The sequence below is a fragment of the Macrobrachium rosenbergii genome, chromosome 56 (genome assembly GCF_040412425.1).
Source record: "Macrobrachium rosenbergii isolate ZJJX-2024 chromosome 56, ASM4041242v1, whole genome shotgun sequence".
Taxonomy (NCBI): domain Eukaryota; kingdom Metazoa; phylum Arthropoda; class Malacostraca; order Decapoda; family Palaemonidae; genus Macrobrachium; species Macrobrachium rosenbergii.
In genome coordinates, this window is record NC_089796.1 from 50,686,594 (window position 1) to 50,704,356 (window position 17,763).

A 17,763-nucleotide genomic window follows, 5' to 3' on the forward strand; every position below is an offset into this window, starting at 1 on the left:
TGGCAGTTGGTCATCTAGTGACGAGGACATCACGCCCAATGTCATTGATGACGAGTATTTGCCCCCAGTGTCCGTACGGGAGCCACAGCAGGAAAGTGAACTGGAGTTCAGTGGTTTCAGTGCATATGAGGGAGAGTCTAAGGAGGAGGAGGAGGCACCGATTGTGGCTGGTGGGGACGAGACAGAAAGTGATGGTGAAAGTGAGGGAGATGGGCCAGTGGGGAGGGTGGGAGTGCGAATTCGTACCCGTGCACGAGCCCATAGAAGGTCGCAACGTCGCCGCAGCTTAGGTGAAGGCTGTTCGTCCGAAAGTGATGAGGGGTGGTTGGAGGACCCCACCCCACCTAACATGCACCCATTCACGGCAACACCTAGACTGACCATTCCTGTGCCTCTCACTGAACTGGGGTTCGTTCAGCTCTTCCTGACGCAGGAATTGCTGGAATACCTCGTTGCAGAGACGGCGGATTACGCTCGGTACTGCCGTGAGGAACTGCAGACGACGTTGCCATATCGCTGGCGGAGCTGCAACCTCAAGGAATGGCGCATTTTTTGGGGCTCCACATTTTCTTTGGAATGATGCCTGCTGCCAACGTCAGGCATTATTGGAGGTGGAATTTTTTTTTAAGTACGCCCAATGTGCCCAGCATTATGCCCCATGATAGTTTCCTGGCATTGGACCGGTATTTCAACGCCTTCAACCGAAGGGCCATACCCCGGAATAACCCCGACCGCCTCATCTTAGTCCACCCAGTGTTGGACTACTTCGTGAACGGTGCCAGTTTCTCGTGGTTCCTTCCAAGAACCTTTCTTTGGATGAGGGGATGATGCCATACAAAGGGCGTCTAAGTATAAAAGTGTACAACCCCAAGAAGCCAAAGAAATATGGTGTGAAGTTATTTTTTATTACGGAATCCAACACTGCATACGTCGTGGACTTCTCTGTGTATTCCGGGGTCTTCTCCATGCTGTGTGACACTGTCTTCGGTCTTGTGGATCGTTTCCGTAACCAGGGATACCACCTGTTTATGGATAATTATTATAACTCGGTATCCCTGGCCCAGGAACTGTATGAAGCAGGTGTGCATGTCAGTGGTATCCTTCGGTTGGTGCTTGGGGCCCCAAATGTCCTCAAGAGGTTCATTAGCCAGCCGCAACATCTGGCAAGAGGAGAGACAGAGTTGCGGCAGAAGGGAGATGTCTTCGTCATCTGTTGGAAGGGGGTCCGACTCGTGCCCATGATTACGACGAGTCATGAGCCCATCCAAGAAGAGGTTGTTCAGCGGAAGAAGACATGTCGGCAGGGCCAAGTTACTTTTGAGGAGTTTCGTGTCCAGCGGCCTACATTCATTGGGCACTACAATAGGCACATGGAAGGAGTTGATCTCTTTGATCAATTCATCCAGTATTATCCCTTCGTCAGGAGAACCAGGAGATGGACACAGAAGCTCCTCAAATTCCTCCTTCAATTGGCCCTCCAGAATGCCTACATCCTCTACTGTGGGTACAATTCTGACACCCGGAGGTTGTCCCACATCCAGTTTCTCAAGGTGGCCGGGAATGCCCTCATAAACTTTAATCCTGAGGAGTGGCCTTCCAACACTGCCCCCCTGCCTCGAGCTCCAGATCTGCCCCGAGAGGATGGGGCAGATGTCGCTAGGAGGGCCAACTTCGGTCTTCCTGCTCCTGCCGACGCCGCCCCTGCTGCCGCCGCCCTTGATGATGCCACCCCTGCTGATGCCGCCCTTGCTGCCGCCGCCCTTGATGATGCCACCCCTGCTGATGCCGCCCTTGCTGCCGCCGCCTTTGATGATGCCGCCCCTGCTGCCGCCGCTGCTGTCCCTGTCCCTGCTGCCACCCTCCCTCACATTCCAATGTCCGGTCAGGTAGTGGACCCTATGTGTCGGCTGCAGGCAGGGATCACACACTGGAGCTCCTAGAAGGGCATAAGCAGAAACGGTGCCGGGTGTGCCATATGAATGGCAGAAGAAGAGACACCTGGTACGTATGTCGCACCTGCAAGGTAGCACTTTGCAGGTTCGGGGAGTGTGACCGCAAGTACCACACTGCGGTCATATATTGGAGTGTGCCTACCCGAGGGACACTGGAGGGCGCAGCAGACCGCCGAAGGGCGGCCCATCTGCAGTAAGGGTGCACGTCTCCCTCCTCCAACTGTACCTCGTCATGTCGAGAGGAAAAAAATGCAAGGCTCTTCAATGGAGGAGGGAGAAAACAAGAATAGAACGAAGAGTCAGGATTACGAGTGAGTATTCTGCATTGATTTTATAGTTAGTTTTATATTTATTACAAGTTTTTATATATCTGTATTTATTGGTGTTTTGTATATTATTTCGTTTTATGCAAAAAAAAGTTTTTCACCTGCATTCCTTTTAGTTATGTATTCGTACCCAAATAAAAAAAAAATTATTAAATATGTCCAAATTAATAATATATATATATATATATATATATATATATATATATATATATATATATATATATATATATATATATATATATATATATATATATATATATATATATATATATATATATATATATATATATATATATATATATATATATATATATATATATATATATATATATATATATAATATATATATATATATATATATATATATATATATATATATATATATATATATATATATATATATATATATATATATATATATATATATATATATATATATATATATATATATATATATATATATATATATATATATATATATATATATATATATATATATATATTATATATATATATATATATATATATATATATATATATATATATATATATATATATATATATATATATATATATATATATATATATATATATATATATATATATATATATATATATATATATATATATATATATATATATATATATATTATATAGCCTTATATATATATATATATATATATATATATATATATATATATATATATATTTATATATACTATATATATATATATTATATATATATTATATATATATATATATATATATATATATATATATATTTTATATATATATATATATATATATATATATATATATATATATATATATATATATATATATATATATATATATATATATATATATATTATATATATATATATTAATATATATATATATATTATATATATATATATATATATATATATATATATATATATATGTATATATATTTGATAGCGTGTCGCTGTCTCGTCCTCAAACGAGTTACCCCCATGGTGTGCCAGTGCTCCCATGGTGACTAGACTAGTATCAAAGTAATATTTTTATAGCCTGGTCTTGTAGCTGGGTATTGTGTCGTAATGAAAACACTATGACACATGATAGAGTAATATGGACTCAAAGATAAGAGGGCATTTTCACTTATCTTCAGCGAAGCTGAACCCAGTTTTTCCTACGTCAAAACTGCAAGAAGTGACTATTGCGCATGCGCGTCTGCCATCTTGTTTACGACCGGGCAGGCAAAAAGACCAACTCCATTACCCTCTTCTAGCGCAGGTGATACGCGCAACCCGTCGGTGCTCCTTACTGTTTTCAAGAGTGTAAAGCAGCAAGTATTATGGAAACACCCAAACATGAAAGTTAAGTGCTTATTTTTAAACTCGAGTTTTAAAAATTGTTAGTTTTAACTGTGGAACAAATGTTTTTTGTGCATGGAATCCCGAAAACTGAACTTTGTTTTCGGAGCACATGGTCGGTGTCTTCAGAGCACATGGCTGGTGCCCTCTTATGATCTCTGTTAGTTGCGAAAGTTTTAAAAATTTGATGTTTTGATCATTCAGGTTATAATGTGTAACCAAAGAAATGTTCCACTATTTAGTATTAATTTAGATAATCCTTTCAGATAACGGTGTCTACAATAGCCTAGGCGGTTGCCTACAGAGATGGTAGCCTAACAAATTCAGTCAGAATAATGTTAAATGTAATAGATGTTGTCCATAGCCTATATCCTAGGATTACATATCCTAAAGGTGATTTAAATAATCTGGGGTAGAGAATAACCCAATTTAAGGTAAGAAAGAACCTTTTAAAACATATTCTTTTACGGAACTAGGCAACAGCCCAGTTTACACCAAGGATCCTAGAATTCGGTAAACAGGAAATTAAACATTTTCCCGTCTGTATAACCTCGGAACTTGCGTATGATCCATATAATTTAGGACTAGGCAGTAGCTATATTAGTTGAAGTTAAACTTACAAAACACCCCATTATTGGACAATCACTACTAGGTAGTAATCTACTAGATGATAATCTAGAACTAGATGAAAATAGTAACCTATGCAAGGTGAGATAGTAGCCTAGCCTCAAGGCTACATACTAAGGCATTGGTATTTTATGTAACCATACCCTTGTGAAATAATTAGCCCAGATTAGGCAGTATCCTAGATTAGAGTAAGTGATAACCTGACTATAAGAGTTTACATTATTGGCCTACTATATGATATCATAGACCAAATAACCTAGGATTGGATACAATCAAGGAAGTTGTCAACCTAGGCTAGACAAACATAGTAGCCTAACTGTGCTTACTTATTAGCAAATTGCTAAGTTTATATAGCCTATATATTTGTCATCTGTAAAAGTCGGGATTAGCTAATACCCTAACTAGGCTAAGAAAGAATAAGCCCAGTAGGGCATATAAACAGTAATCAAGAGTCAATAACATTAGTAAGATCTTATGAAGCCTATATCCTTACAGGTGATATAAACATAGAACAGACAATAGCCTAACCAGATTTAGTGGAAACCCCTCAAGGGAACGTTCCGATTGTTAATTTAGAAACAGCGCGGCTGAGTATCAGACAGAAATGTAGTCTCAGCTGCACGAAACAAAAAACCAATAAGAAAATTAATTTTATGGTAAAGCTTATATATCCTTAGGTTCTTAATTAAACCTAGAATAAGAAACGACCTAGAATAGGTTAAGCAAGATTCTTCTAAGAGATCTATGCTTAGATTAAAGTAGATTATACTAGAACTATTAAACTAAGCCATTTAAAACAGTAGCTTGGTTTAGCTGTTAAACAGATTAGTTTATAGAATTGTCCTTATGGCATGACAGGAATTAAAAATTCACATAAGCCATTGCAAAAGGACTAACAGCTTAAGTAATGCAGCCCTATATGCTGGCAGTCAACCTAAAATCTACAACAGTTTGTTAACTCGCATATTTTGTAGCTTATTACATTTACGCATGGTAACCAAATTAACCTGTAAGATGTAATATATTAATGGCACAAGGTTTTTTACAAAGTGCCTGTTCTTTCAAAAAACGATTTATTCTAAATTAGTTTCTAATAACAACTTGGTTCTTTCACTACATCACCACTACTATGCAGGACCCTCAGCTCAAGTGTTCCGTAGCAAATTGCTCGGTTCGCTTTTTGCCAGTGGGTACGGCCCATTCCACCTGCCACGAGCATAGTCCTTGCAAAAATCAGGACAAATTTGCCTGGTCGCCAGATATGTGCGAAGTTTGCAGTGTGCTCTTGGCAGCAAGTTTCAAGGACGAAACAGCTTGTTTCAGGCTGTCTCGATGGGTCCTAGGGTTCAGCAAGGGAGAGGAAGGGGGAGATTATATCTTTCCGGCAGATCTTCGGCAGCATATACTTAATCTGTTCTCAGGGGATCCATATTCGGGCCAAAACCCAATAACATCAGTCCCCAGGACCTCCCAGGCAAACCCTGCGGAGAAAATGGAGGAAGTTCCTCTTGGAGGCGATCATCACTTAGATGAAATTGATATTGCTACCGAAATGCCCTTGCTGAACCCAGAAGGACCAGGGACACTACCTTCAGCTTACCGGGGCAGAAACTTTCCAGAAGGAATTCAATCCCCCATGCATATTTCAGAAGCTGATCAGGATCCTTCCCCCAAAAGGGATACAAGGATTCAGTTAACCCCAAGTGAAATAACTACGTATTATAGTAACTCACCCAGGACTTCTACTCCCTGGGCTACAGGCAGTCACACTTCGGCTGCAGATGCTCAGTCAGAATATGCAAGCTCCCCCAAAAGGGATACACAGTTTGCAGTATTTGACCAGTTCCGTAAGGAAATTATGAGCAACATCAAAGATGCCCTTGCCACAGAACGGCAGTACATAATGGGCATTTTGCATGATTCCGAACAGGAAATTAAAGAAATAAAGTCAGTGATGTACACTCCAAAGTGTAAAAGTACTTCATCCTGCAATCGAAAAGGGAGAGTGGAAACAACAGGGGCTCCAACATTCTCCCCTAATGATGATGCTAACAATCCTTGGCGAGACGCTTCAATGTGCATTTTCTCTCCTGACGGTAAGTATCTCATTAACGAGAGAAAAACCATGATTGAAGTTGTACATGTGGAGTTTAGAGACAGGGCAGCATTCCCTAATATGGAATGGCGCCTGATTCCACCGTTACCGGACATGGAGAAACCTCAAAAGGAAACAGTTCTCTTATGTGGTAACACAGCATTAAAAGCTGTTGATGATGCCCTTTACCAGATCAACGGTAGGTGGATCTATACTCTCATCATGAATAAAACTCAACTAGCTCACCAAGTACCTCCAGCCTTCTGTCCCTTCACCTTTAAAATAATTAATCATGTGAAGACAAACTTCCAGAATTATGTAGTAACTAGAAAACGGGAGCCATTGGCAGAACTAAAACCATTTGTCACAGTCCTCCCGGTTTTGAAAAATTCCACCAAGGAGTGGGCAACACTTCAGCTCCCTTTCGAAAGGAAAAAGCTCCCCTTGGATGTTGCTACTCAACAATTTGGGACTCCTATGAGAAGAATCTCAGATGAGACAGCTTCATCAGAATTCCGTGCTAGGACTCTTCTTCTCAGTATCTTGACCTCTTCCACCTTGCTAGAAGCTGCCACCAAAAGGCTTCCAGAGGACGCCAGGACATATTTTGCTGCTGTGGCTAAAAGTCTCATGAGAACCCTATGGGAAGCACTCTACGACTTTTTAGACTGGCGCTTAAAAGTGCGAATGGAAACATTGGAGGGCTCCAACAAGTCACTTCCTAATGTAACGGCCTTATTACAGTCTAATCCCTTCTGTAGGGACCTGTTTGAGGATGCTGTGGTAACACAAGTCAACGAGCAAGCACGACAACAAAATTATACTGTGTATGCTCTTCTGGGAAAAGGAGAAATAGGGAAACAAAAAACCCGGAATTTCCCTTTACCCCGTTCAAAAAAGGCTCGTTTTGATAAAAAATCATATAAGCCTGCAGTCACCTCCAAATCTTTTCCTCACAAACAGGTAAGTAGCCAGAAAGGACAACCTCCTTCAAAAGTACAGCAACAGCCACATAAGCAAGGACATCCTTTTCATAAGATCCAAAAACCATCGTACAAAGGAAAAGGAAAAGCAACGCCTGGAATGCCCATCAAAGGAAAAGGTAGAGGAAGAGGGGGATATCAATAGGAATTGTTTGGTCGGGGGTCGACTCCAAAGACACCACAAAGAATGGAAGTCTTCTCCTTGGGGACACAGCATTGTTCTCAACGGACTGGGGTGGAAATGGTCCCACCCTCCCCCTCCTTTAAAGGGGTTCTTTCAAGCATCAAACCCCTCTCTAGAAGATTACATGCAGAAGGCCCTATTAAAAGGTGCCATAGAGAAACATACGTGTATTCGCCACCAGGCACATCTCTTCAGTGTTCCCAAAAAGGATTCCTCCGAAAAAAGAGTGATCCTCGACCTATCAACATTGAACAAGTACATTCTTTGCCAAAAGTTTCGGATGACTACTGTTGCCCAAGTACGTTCACTCATTCCAAAAAGGAGTTGGACAGTTTCTATAGATCTGAAAGATGCATACTGGCACGTCCCTATTGCCGCTCCCTTTCGCCCCTTCCTAGGGTTCCGGATAGGGAAAGAGACTTACAGGTTCAAAGTCATACCCTTTGGACTAAACATTGCCCCAAGAATTTTTACAAAACTAGCAATGGTAGTTGTCCAGGAACTCAGGAAGGAAAGAATAAAACTAATATCTTACCTAGACGACTGGTTAATCTGGGGGCCACAAGAAAAGAATGCCTAAAAACTTAAGAGTAGTGATCAACAGACTCCAGTCAAAAGGTTTCCTAATAAATTGGGAAAAATCCCGTCTCACACCCAGCAGACGTTTTCAGTGGTTGGGACTGTGTTGGGATACTCTTCAGGGCCTGTTGTCTCTCCCCATCAAAACTCAGAGCAGGATAAGGAAAGACATCAAAAGGTTCCTAGACCAGCCCAGAGTTTCAAGACGGCAATTAGAGCGCATAATGGGTCTACTGCAATTTGCATTCATAATAGATCCAATACTCAGGTTGCAATTGAAAAACGTGAACAAATTTTGGCGGTCACACGCAAGACAAAAGCTGCAAGACAGATCTCACCAAAAGAATCAAAAAGTTGGGGAAATACTTCGACCTTGGACCCGGAAGGAATCTCTGGCGAAACAGGTCACCCTGACTCCTCCATCTCTAGGAGTGACAATACACACAGATGCCTCATTGACAGGTTGGGGAGGACATTTGGAGGATCGTCAGGTGGCAGGGAGGTGGTCAGTTTCTCTGAGGAAATGTCATATCAATTTCCTGGAACTGATGGCTGCCTTTTTGTCTCTCAAAAAACTCAAACCTCCAGAAGAGACACACATTCTGTTGGTCCTAGACAACACGACTGCAGTGTCCTGCATCAAGAGATCGGGATCATGTTCACCTCCTCTCAACATGGTAATGCTTGCCATTCTTCGGATGGCTCACGTAAAGAAGTGGCATCTGTCTGCAATTCACCTCACAGGGTCTCTCAATGTAATAGCAGACTCTCTATCGAGGAAAACGACAGCCTCAATGGAGTGGATGTTGGACAACCACTCTTTCCAAACAATAGCTAACATGCTTCCACAACCGGAAGTGGACCTGTTCGCCACATACGAGAACCACAAACTTCCAGTATATGTATCTCCGAACTTGGACAATCAAGCAGTAGCAAGAGATGCCTTCCTACAAGACTGGAACAATTGGAAGACGATATATCTTTTTCCGCCATTGTCCCAGATTTCGAAGGTTTTGAGCAAACTCCTAACCTTCAAAGGAACAGCTTACTTAATAGCCCCAAATTGGCCAAACAGACATTGGTTCCTATCACTTCAACAGCGGGCGAAAAGATCAATTCCACTGTTGTCCGCTGTACTATCCCAGAAAGTAGGAGGGAAAATTATTTACGCATCCTCCTTTCTGAGCCGAGACCTTCACGTGTGGATTTTTTTAAACATTATCTACCGTGAAAGCTACTCACCCAAAATTGCTAGGTACCTAGTGCAAAAATTACGGACGTCATCTATCTGACAATACCAGTCCGTATGGAAGATATGGTTAAATTATATCCATACTGAGAGCCCAGTTGAAATTTCTATTGAAACACTTTTAAATTTTATGATATATCTTTTTGAAGACAAACGCCTTGTGGTTACAACAATCATGTCATACAAGACAGCATTATCAGAACCCTTGCTTTATGGATTCGGGATTGACTCCAGCATAGAAGTTGTTACTTCCCTTCTACGGTCTTTTGCTCTACAAAGACCTGCTCCCAAAAGACTCCCAATTACTTGGTCCCTGAACAAGGTACTTGGACTTCTGTCTACTCCTCAGTTTAGTGGATCCAATACAACCGCAACTCTCAAACTACAAAAGGCGATCTTCCTAATTGCATTAGCTTCAGGGGCCCGTATTAGTGAACTGGGCTCTCTTTGACGGGGACGATATATCACACAAACTGTTGATAATCATTTATTATTGTCCCCAGGCCCATCATTCCTGGCCAAGAATAAGGATCCTTTAAAAAGGAAATCTCCTATTCTTATAAGGAAACTTAATTTAGCAGACAAAACATTATTCCCAGTTCAAGCACTTAAGGGTTACCTAGAGGTCATGGCAAACATCCCAAAGGGTTACCTAGAGGTCACGGCAAACATCCCAGAAGGTCCGATTTTCCTACACCCTAGCACGGATAAACCACTCTCTCTACAAGGGCTAAGAATAATTTTAGTGTCCCTAATCAAAAAAGCAAACCCACACTCCTTTCCCAGGTCACATGACATAAGGAAAGTAAGAACATCATTGGCCTTCTTCAGAAATGTCTCCTTTGAAGAAGTCTCTGAAAGTACAGGGTGGGCATCAGAGACAGTGTTCTTAAAACATTACTGCCATGAGCTCAAACAAATTCGTCTGCACTGCTTGTCAGTAGGTGGAATGGTTAGTCCTGACCCCATAGGCTCTACAGCAGAAAACCAGGGTCTTCCTAACGGGTGAGTATGCTGACTATTGCTGGGAAAGATACGAAAAGACTGCAACCACACCCAGCATACTTAGGTAAGTCACTACAGAACTTCACCCTAAAAGTGCAAGTTCTTGTTTAGTTTTTCATTTCTTGTTTCCAAAACCCCAAAAGGTTTTTTAGAATAAGGAATGGGGCTTGAAACTTGTGGCTTGACCTTGGACCATAAATGTTTTTTTCTTTGGGTTGTTTGGAATTTAAATTTTAAGAGCTTAAGCCTTTTGTCACCTGTCAATTTCTTTGGTAAAGCTCCTTTGAGGACGAGACAGCGAGTTACGCTATCAAAAACAGGTTTTGACGTAGGAAAAACCTATTTTTGGTAGTCGCTGTTGAGTCCTCAAAACCTCCCACTTCCCTGACAAAAGGCATGGGACTTGGGCAAGGGATAATCCTACATTGACCAGCAGAGAGTAATGGAGTTGGTCTTTTGCCTGCCCTGGTCGTAAACAAGATGGCAGACGCGCGCATGCGAAATAGTCACTTCTTGCAGTTTTGACGTAGGGAAAACTGGGTTCAGTTCTGAAGATAAGAAAATGCTGAAGATCTTTGGGAAAATGCCCTCTTATCTTTGAGTCCATTATACTCTATCACGTGTCATAGTGTTTTCATTACGACACAATACCCGGCTACAAGACCAGGCTAGAAAAATATTTCTTTGATACTAGTCTAGTCACCATGGGAGCACTGGCACATCATGGGGGTAACCCCTTTGAGGACTCAACAGCGACTACCAAAAATAGGTTTTTCCTATGTCAAAACCTGTTTTCCTGGTAAGCAAAAAATCTTACATTCTAGTGATATTCAATCTTACCTTTATTTTGCAACAAACGGGAAGTCTCTAGCACAATATTTCGATTTATGGTGAATATTTGAAAAAACTTTTTCCTTCCCTCTGCGCGGTAACTCTGCTGAAAATCTCAGAATTTCTTTAGTCACCTTGTCGTAATTTTCGCACCGTTTTATATTAGGCCTTACATAAAGTGTTATACATGAAAATGTGCATAATTTCATGTAGAATACAACAAAAAAATAACTCATGGTTGTAAATTTTTATCAGTTTTGAAATATTTTCATATAAATCACGATAAGTGCCAAAAATTTAAACCTACGGTCAACTTTGACTCGACTGAAATGGTTGAAAAATGCAATTGTAAGCTAAAACTCTTACATTCTAGTAATATTCAATCATTTACCTTCATTTTGCAACAAACGGGAAGTCTTTAGCACAATATTTCGATTTATGGTGAATTTTTGAAAAAAACTTTTTTTTACATCCGCAGGTTACAAATTCATGCATAATTTTGTGATAATATTTTCTCTGTGTTGCTTTGATCGTTTTACAATTTGTTATATACCAAAATCATCGCAATTTAGTGTACAATACAACGAAAAAAAAATAACTCATTAGCTTCAACCGTTTTGCTCACAGCACGATTTGTATACAATTATATATTAAATTTTTTTTTGCGCTGTCATATATTCCAATATTTATACATGATAATATTTTTTTTCATTTCTGATTGTTGCATACTAAACTTCAGGCAATGACAAAAAAGGAGCCAAAAATGAACTCTTAATCTTAAAAACTAAGCGTGCTGTGATTTTTTGAAAAAAATTTTTTTCCGCTTTGGCGCTCACTCCCAAACGCCGCCGGCATACGGCAGACACTTTTGTAAATAGAGGCTTGGCGTTTAAGGGCTAATAACCAGACTGGCATGAGTCATATACTGTGCTTAGCAGTTTGTGGAGAAGGGCATACCTTTACCATGATAATCAGAAAGTTCAAAGTATGGTAGTGTAGTGACTCTCAATTAAACAACAAGAATTTTGCTGCAGGTTACCTAATAGCAAGTAGTGTACATTTTTGCCAAGGACAATGGTAATTATACAGTAATTTGAAAACCAAGTACAGTACAATTAAATGTCTTTGGTTGACCAAGTTGAAATAGTACATTTTTAATTTGCAGTACTTTTATTATTTCTCCCTTATTAGAGACTGTTGGAAAATAGCGATTTTTATGGATAAAGTAGAGCTGGAGCATAGGGCCTTTAATGCTAAACATACTTCTGTTAATGTTTTTTATCCAGATAACTGTCATCATGAGCCCTGTTCCACTAAAAATGCTATTTTGTTCAGTTCACATTAAAGATACCATAGACAATTAAGTTAGCAGAATTTCTTAAGGGATTTCACCATGATTTCTTAAGAGGAAATTATATAAAAATGATGCTTGTTCCAAAGGGTTGTATGAGTACCTACTGCAATAGTTAAAGATCTTTCCCACTTATCTGCTGCTGTCAAAGGTTGCTGGAAAATCTATCTTTAAGGTCTTATATAAGTAATACAGTACTGTATACTCTACCTTAAATTTAGACACTAACAAAGAACCTTTTAGATGTAACAATGTATGTTCAAGACAGTCTTGACAGTGATCAGTGAGGACTTTTTCAGATTGACTGTGACACTGCCTTCAACTTTTTTAAGCATAAGGCCTTTATTCATTAAAGTAACTTGGTTATTGTAGTTTTCTATAAATATATAAATTTAAAACCTTAAGCATTTTAGATTGTCTTTCATATATGAGATTTGTTTGTAAATTAGTCATTGGAGGCTGTGTACTTCTGGCATTCTGAGTTTGTTAGATTATTAGCAGCAAAGAGTTTTTGATTGTTTTAGTAAAATCCTTGGCCTATTAAGTCTGGTGTTCCAGAGGGTCATGTTTTCATGTTTTAGAACTGTGAAGGGTGCTGGGCAAGCAGTCTCTCTAAAGTCTCTCTCTCTCTCTTCTCTCTCTAAATCTCTCATTTCTCTGAGTGTCTCTCTCTCTCTCTCTCTCTCTCTCTCTCTCACTGGTTGCTGCTTTTCCACCCTGTTCCCACCAAAGATACTAGGAGAATGTGAGAGATGGATAGATAGATAGAAAAGGAGAATGGGTGATAGAAAGATTTTATATATATATATATATATATATATATATATATATATATATATATAATATATATATATATTTCTGAGCTTGGCCCCGTGTCACCTGGTGAAATTCCATTCTTACTTGAATTTCTAGGTATAAATATTGCTAAATATACCAGAGAAAAAAGCTTACAGGAATGCTGGAGTTACTACCCCCAGATCGAGCATCTTCGATGAAGATGTCGGTATAACCAAGGGTGAGTGAAGGAATCACAACCACAGAGCCACACTCGATAGACATCCCCATGTCAATATCCCCGAGAAGAGTGAGGGGCCGTACCAGCGCCCACGCTCCCCAGCCCGCCACGCGCGGAGACTCCAGCGCCATCTGAACTCATTCCATTTCTAGCACTTGATTTTTGCGCTTGGTGTGTTTGGTTAGCCTGTGTTTTTCGGCTTATTTTGTATTTTTGCCATGGCGTCGAGCAGCTTCACCATGTCCAAGTTAAGTACCATCTTCTTTTGGGGTTGTCTTATAGTTTGTTGGCTGTCTTAGCCCCGTAATTGTTATTATTCGTGGCTTTGTTATGACGCTCGGCGCCCCCAGCCAGCCATGTTGTCCGCAAGGTTTACCCATCCAGCTTGTTCTGTTTGGGTTTTTCCTGGTCGGCTCATGCCTTTTGCTTCCCCATAGGTCTCATCCTGGTGATTTTCTAAGTGGGATTGTTCGGTTTCATTATAACGATAATGTTTTGATCCGTTCCGTAAGGTTCCCGCATCGGGTTCCCGTTTGTTCCCGCTTAGTTTTCTCACCGGGATGTTTCCTCTTGGACATTTTAGTTAATGATTATATTTATATTAATTATTTTTTGGCTGATGCTCGACATCATGCTACCTCTGCGTTGTCCTATTCCGTGGGGACGTCAGGCTCATCCTGTTGCTTCCTTCGGTTAGGCTACGCACCAAACACGGTATATTTTTATATTTTTATTTTTAATTTATTTTGTTTTTTTCACACACACTTGGTGATTTATTTGGTTATTTTGTCACAGCCTAGTGTATGTTAGGCTTTTATTATTCCTTGACCTCCTCCTCCCTTCCCTTGAGTTAGGTTAAGTGAGAGGTTTGGGTCAGCAGGTTGAGGGATTTCTGTTGTCGTGCCTTCCTGTCCGTTGTTTGGGTGTGGAGTGAGTCCCCATTCTCCTCCCTCTTCTTTACGAAGGGGCTGAGCTCTTCTGTGGGTATTTCCCCTCCACGAGCGTTATTCCTCCCTTACGTTCGGCTCTGGTGGGTCTTCGACTCGGAAATTCTCTCCCTGTTGTTCCTTTTCTCCTTTCCTTCTCTCCCCCCCCCCTTTTTTTCATAGGCTACGTCTATGTTTTTAGGTGAGAATACAGAGGTCTTGGTCATTCTTCCCCCTAGGTGTAGGCCATGATTTTAGGTACCATGCAGTTGAGCGGGCGAGCTTCTCCCCAGTCTCCTGTTCGCCTCTGCTCTGGCCTACTACCTTCCCTGTCCACTTCCACCCCCCCCTCCCCTACCCTGTTTTGGGTCCAGCTTCTCGTCATCTTCTCTCGTGGGTGATGTCGGTGTCCGACTCTCACCCCGTGTAGTGAATCTTTCTGGTTGAGGGATTTGCTCCCTCCCAGAGCTGGTTCCAGGTTACTCGTAGCTGGGCTCAGTGTTTCGTTCACCCGCTCTCCTTCGATCGAGCAGGTTCTCGAACATCTCAGGGTTTTCTTCTCGACCTTGTTCTTTGTTCGCTCCGGCGTTCGAGATACTTTAGTTGGGTTGACTGGCGCTTACATCTGCCCCGGTGGATCGTGGTGTTTGGCAGCCTCACCCTTCTTTGGTTCTCTTCGATAAGGTCCTGAGATCTCCGGTGTGGGTGGTTCCGGACTCCGGGGAACGTAGATTTATATTGTCTTGTTAACCAATTATGTTACCATCTTATTGTGTTTTGTTTCCCCGGCGGCTCATCCCGCCTGGGGACTAGTGTGTGTTTATTTATGACCCGGCAGTTTACCCCGCCGATAGATGTTTATTAGTTTGAATTTCCTGGCGGTTCACCCCGCCGTTGAGTGGAAATTTATTTATTATTATTATTATTTATGATGGTCATAGAGTCCGGTGATTTCACCCCTGGTTTCGCTGTTCTGTTCCCGGCATTCCTCGCGGTGAAGGTCCCGTCGATTTGGCCCCCTCGTTCCGCCGGTTTACTCCGGCAGTCGGCGGGGTTTATACCCAGCTTACCTTAAATTAAGTTACTTTTTAGTAGGCCCGTCTCTGACGAGGTTTTTTCATTCGGCCGGAGTACTCCGGCGGTTTACTGAAATACCCTTGCCTACTTAGATTAAGTTTCTTAGAAAGGTAAGCTCATTTACTGTTTTCACTTACAGACTGTTCGCTGTGAGGAGCCCGGGTGTTCCGCCACTCTTCAGCAACCCTATGGCCATGTGGTGTGTCGGACCCACGCTGGTTGTGCGGTCCGACTGGATGATCTGATCGTGTGGCACCCGGAGGGCTGCGAGGTGTGCTTTGCTCTTTGCGGGTGCACCCAGGACGAGTCGGTAAGCTATTTGCTTTCCACCCGTATGTTAATTCTGCCTTCCATATTGCAATGTTTCGCGATATTTTGTAATTTATTTAGGTATTTCTTAGCCTCCCTTTGACTCACCCCCCTTTTTTCAGGCTGACGAGTCCTCGAAATAAGAGGCTCTTGAGTCCCTCCGCTCTTGGGTGGCTGGGTTTGGGAGGAACGTTCCGTCGGGGAAGCCATACGTCCTCGACGAGAAGTGGAGAGACCTTCTCTACCCCGGAGCCCGGATCGCTGCGGCCGTACCAACGGAAGTGGCCGCCCCCATCATTGAGCAGATCCGGGTTGTGACCCAGCCACTTGTAGAAGAGACCCTCTACGCGGAGGTTTCCGAAGACGTCGCCGCTCTGGACGTGGACTTAGAACCCATGAATACTGAGCAGGATCAGGTAGGTGGTGAGGTAAGTGAGGTAGTGGGGGCGGGCGCCCTTTTTGATTCCCCTTCTTCATCAACCTCTTCCTTTCAGGGCTTTTCCAAGTCTTCCATCTTGAGGGACAGTGCTCCATCTACTGTCCCCAAGTTGAAGACTTCGTGGAAGGTGAAGGGCTTTAAGTCCTCGTCTTCCCGGAAGGAAGGCATCCCCCTTTCCCCCATCGAAGGCAAAGGTCTCCGCACCTTTGGCCTCCGGGAGTAAAGCTGGAACCTCGGGCAAAGGAGCGAGTAAGAGGGCGGCTAGACCCAGCCCTCCTCGCCAGCCTCCCTTTGACCCTGAGGTGTTCGCCGGGATGCTCTTAGCTAGGTTCTCGTCGGAGGTCGATTCCAAGCTTTCGAAGCTTGCGGACAGGTTGCAAAGTCAGGAGAATCTGATTGGTGATATGGCTCGCTCTGGCGGTGTCGGACCCAGTTATCAGATCCCTGATACTGCTTCCCTCCCTCCTTTTGACGTTGGAAACCCTTGGCGTTTTGCCTTACGTGCCATTCGCCATGAGGATACCCTGACAATCGAGGGTTTGGGCACAAGGCGTCTGGAGGAGCTGGAGTTCTTCCTTCCTGACCTCTTGCCCCCTTATCCAGGCTTCGTTAGGCTGACGGAGGAAGCCTGGGTACGTTCTGATAAGGTCCCTAAGGAGACGGTGATCTTCCCTAGGGTCCAGGCACAATCGGCTCTGCTTCGCACTCTCACTGAGTGGCAAGCAGATAATACGAAGCTCACTCCGTTCAAGGGGAACTATAATATGTTCTCCTTGGGTGACAAGTTACCCACTCCCTGCATGAATAAAGTTGCTTTGGCAACTGCTCAGGCCTGCTTTGAAGGCAAACCTTTGCCTCAGCTCAGGGAGACAGACTCCACATACCTGGTGTTCCCGGGGGGTGAGGAGTTCTGGAGGGACTCCCCATCTACTTTCACGGTGGGTAAACTAGAGGCCTCTTGTGCGTCCTCACAATTCAGTGAGCAGCTTCCCAAACTCCCAGAAGCTCTCCTGAAGACGGAGTTCGAGGCAAGGACGAGACTGAGCCAGTCTCTAAATTCCTTGTGTCTGTCTGAGGCGGTGGCCGTCTCATGGGCAGACGAACAACTCTTCCAGGTTCTGGCTAAATCCCTGCTGGCAGGTTTTCAGTCAGACCTGTATGACTTCATGGTGGCTAAGTTGGAGTGCCGCAAATTCATTTTTCCGGATGCCACCATTCGCCATGAGCCTAATAAGCTCATGAAGAGCTCCATCTGGGGGACTAACCTCTTCCCAGAGGATGAAGTCTCGAGGGTCCTGGGCGAAGCTACTAGGGCTAATCAGAGTCTGCGAGCGAGATGGGGTATTTCCGCCTTCAAACGGAAAACTCCCGAAGCTGGTGGTTCCCAGGCTAAGTCGGGGAAACGCTTCAGGAGAAGGAGGCCTCATCCCCAGACAGTGGTTCAAGCTGTCCCAGTC

The 17,763-nt window shown here is 42.5% G+C and overlaps 1 protein-coding gene across 1 annotated transcript in view; it reads left to right on the top strand.

The window, feature by feature from the left end:
* Positions 1-17,763, top strand: part of LOC136836353 (nudC domain-containing protein 1) — a 554,624-nt gene that overhangs the window by 245,783 nt on the left and 291,078 nt on the right. The gene's annotated exons all lie outside the window — the stretch shown is intronic.